The sequence below is a fragment of the Silene latifolia genome, chromosome 10, assembly GCF_048544455.1.
Source record: "Silene latifolia isolate original U9 population chromosome 10, ASM4854445v1, whole genome shotgun sequence".
NCBI classification, from domain to species: domain Eukaryota; kingdom Viridiplantae; phylum Streptophyta; class Magnoliopsida; order Caryophyllales; family Caryophyllaceae; genus Silene; species Silene latifolia.
This window is the reverse complement of record NC_133535.1, coordinates 121,451,294-121,455,249: the sequence shown is the minus strand read 5'-3', so window position 1 is coordinate 121,455,249 and position 3,956 is coordinate 121,451,294. Positions and strand designations below refer to the sequence as shown.

Genomic DNA, 3,956 nt, shown 5'->3' with positions numbered 1-3,956 from the left:
GGTTCCGCCTCATTCTTTTCAGGGGCATCCTCGACCATAGCAGGCCCATCCAAGGTAGACCTACTCCTCAAAGTAATGGAATTCAGGGTCTCTTTCTGATCAGTTTGAGTGGGTAAGTATCCGGGAGCTCGAGTGGTACTCTTACTAGCCAATTGAGCAATTTGGCTTTCTAGTAGCTTCATCCCGGCCTCTCTAGCTTGGGACTCCTTCAGCAACAAGTTCTTGAACTCAGCAAAATCAGAACCATGGGATTGTTGTTGCTGCTGCGGCACATAGGGAGGCTTTTGGTATTGTTGTTGCTTATGATGAGGGGGCACATAAGCTTGCTTCTTCTTCTTCTTTGTTGTGGAGGTTGAGTCGGATTTAGGACATTCGGCTACTCCACCTCAAGTTGGGGTGGACATTCGGCTCATAGTACGTGTTTGTCGGCCTATAGTGTTGAAAGGCAAAGACAAGACTCAAAGGGGACAGAACAATTTTTCGAGACATGCCCCTCGGCTCCACATCTTCTACAGACGAAAGGACCGTCTGAAACAGCGTTAACATGGTACATCCCACCTTTAGAAGCCCCTCCCAATTCATATTTGTCAAACCTTGCAGTGAGAGCTTCTAGTGCAGCAACAGAGGAAGATTCAGCAGCTCTCCTCTGGTTTCCTCTCGAATTCCCATATTCAGCCTTATGAGTGGCCAAATCATCGATGATCTTCCACCCCTTAGTCTCCATGTTCTCAGCAAATCGGCCATTGGCTGCAGCATCCAAAATAGCCCTCTGATCGTCATACAGCCCATTATAGAACTGGTTGCAAAGACTCCATTTTTCGAACCCATGGTGCGGTATGGTTCGCACCAGTTTCTTGAAACGGACCCATGCTTCATGGAAGTTCTCATCAGGCCCTTGTTTAAAGCTCGTGATCCGAGCTCTAATGGCATTCGTCTTCGAGGCAGAGAAGTACTTTTTGTAGAATGCCAGGGCTAAGGAATTCCAGTCGGTGATCCCATGGGCGGCTCGGTCCAGATCTCTATACCACTCTCTTGCAGCATCACGAAGAGAGAAAATGAACATGGTCTCCTTGATCTGATCTTAGGTCACACAGGCCGGCGGGGGTATAGATCAGCAATAATCAATAAAAATCTCCATGTGCTTGGCTGCATCTTCATTTGCAGCTCCCCCGAACTGGTTTCTCTCAACCAGGTTAATATAGGAAGGCTTTGGCTCGAATTTTCTCGCCTCCCCAGGTAGTTCGAATCCTTTGTAGAGATTCGCATTTGTAGGCTCGAGTGACTAGCAATGGTTGCTTCTTCAGCCATGACTGGGATTTGGAGAAGTAAATGTCTCTTTGAAGAAATTGAAGCAGAGATGTAGGTGGATCTCCTTGACAGAGCGTTCTCGTAGTAGCTTGACAGAGTACTCAGCTCTTCCTCTGTCGGTAATACCCTTTGTGATCGTCTCAACTCGCGCAACGATTTCTCGATCTCAGGGTTTAATGGTACTAGTTCACCACCCTGTAACCTGCGCATAAGAGGAAATTACAAAAAGAATATAAGAAAAGTTTAAGGAACGGAAGTCCCTTAAACTAAAGAAAGACTAAATAAAAACAACTAAAAATTAGAACAATTGCCTCCCCGGCAACGGCGCCAAAATTTGATACCCGTCGTGAGGTGTCAAAAATAAATTTATAATCTCCAACTACAACTATAGCTAGCGGCAGTCGGGTCGAACCACAGAGAGGCAGACGTAATTTCTAGTTGTTTAAATTCGGTCTAAGGTAACAAAAGGTGGGGGTTTGATTGGGTTTGGTCTATAGCTAATAACAATAAAAGAAAAGTAAACTAATGAAATATATAAAATCAAGTATAAAAAGAGGTACTAGGATGGTCGGTTCGTTATAGTTTCGGCGGCAGCATATTAAACAGGTCTAAATCAAACACATGAGGCGGGAAATAAAGAGGTCATCTCGGTCCACTCTTAACAAATAGCATCTTTCGATCTCGCTATAGGTCCCTAATATCACTAATACTAACTTTCGTCCTGAAAAGTGATTTAAGGTCTAAACTTCACCTATCTTTCGATCTCAGCATAGTTTAGTCATTTTAATTGGTGATCTGGCAACTGTCCCTATCTCTCGATCTAATGGGTCAGTCAATCCTAAGCATTCAACTAGTCGTGTGCACTCGATTCGTCGAATAAAGAATTAAAATAAGTAAAACGAAAATAAAACCTCACGTGGTCAGTCGATCGACCGGGTAGGGTGGTCGATCGACCAACACGCGAATCAGGCCGTGTTCATTATATTGTCGCCTACACTACAATTCCCCTACATCCTAGCACAATTAATTTAGCTACTCATGGCTATGGCGAAAATAACAATAATATTGACGATAAAGACTACTGAATTCATGCTAAAAATAGTAGAATAAACAATTAACATAAACGATAATTGGCTTGGATTCTAACTAACAATTCTATACCTAACAACGCAATAAAGATGAACTGAAAGTAGAACAGAAGGAATACTGAAAATTGCAGAAGAATAGTAACGGAATGATTAGAAGTATGAATTAAAATCCGATGCAACCAATATTCCAAACCCTAACTTTGATATTCTAAAACTGAATGTGAAACTTAGATAAAAATCGGATCAAAACTGAATCCTTTTATATGATGTTCTAGGTTACGTTATATAGCAAATATACGTAACAACTTATTAACAAAACCTAAACATAATGGGCTTCAAGTTCCTCGATCTTTTAATTCTCGTCTGGGATAGCAGCTTGGTCGATCGACTAAGCATGGCAGTTGATCGACTGCTCTTCAGTGTACAGTAGCTTCTGGAACCCGCAGGTTGGTCGATCGACCGATGGTAGGGGTCGATCGACTGCTTTAGCTGCTACTTGACTTCTATAATCTCGTGGATTTGTCTTTTGGGCCTTGAATTGCGCACCAAGCTCGTTCCTTAAGCGAATACTTCACGTCAAATGCAATGCAGGATACTCGGGGACGGATTTAGCTTGATTTCCGCTGGATTCTTCACAATTATGCAATAAAGTACAAAAACATGAAAGTAGACGGAAATGGGAGAAATGGTAGCTTAAACTACACAAATGAGCTCCGAAATGCGTGTAAAATGGGATGTAAAACATCATATAAAAGACACGCATCACTTATTATCATCCCCAGGCTTATTATTCTTTTAACTTCTTTTCTATTTTCACCCATGATAATCCTAAAACCCAAATATGAATGAAATAGTAAATGAACAACTTAACAACGTCATGCAGAGTATTATCTAAAACCCTAAAGAGGAATGAAAATTTAAAACAACAGTTTGAGCTTCTAAAATCCTAAACCCTAATAAGAGGAATGAAGTAGATGATGTGGGATGATAAAGATAACAAAGAAGACGAAAAACAAACAGATGAAAAACAAAAAAGATGATCGTCTTAAAACCCTAATGACGAAACACAAAAGTGAACATACCTGATGATGATGATGATGATGATGATGATGATGATGATGATGATGATGATGATGATGATAAAGATGATGATGATGATGATGATGATGATGATGATGATGATGATGATGATGATAAAGAGAACGGGCAGGATGATAAGGGAAGGCAACAGAATCTAGGCGTCGGAAACTGGGCGACGGCCGGCAACGAGAATGTAGAAAGCGGGGGAGAGAGAATAATAAACTCAGGATACCAACGGTTGAACTGATGTTGTGTGTGTGGTATGCTATATGTGTTTGTAAATTAGTTTTTTATTAAGACAAACTATTGACAACGGGTCCTTAAAACAAAACCGTTGTGATATGTTAATAACAACGGGTCAATAAAAGTCAACCGTTGTCATAACTTTGTTACAACGGTTAAAATATACCCGTTGTAATATATTTTCACCCAATTTGCGCCAAAATGAAATATGTCTAAAAAAGCAATGACAACGGGTAG

At 41.0% G+C, this 3,956-nt stretch overlaps 1 non-coding gene across 1 annotated transcript; it reads left to right on the top strand.

Moving 5' to 3' along the window:
* Window positions 1–821: 821 nt before the first annotated feature.
* On the top strand, window positions 822–928 carry LOC141609767 (small nucleolar RNA R71). Its single transcript, XR_012527679.1, has one exon. It is a non-coding gene; the product is annotated as a small nucleolar RNA R71 (small nucleolar RNA).
* Window positions 929–3,956: the final 3,028 nt, after the last annotated feature.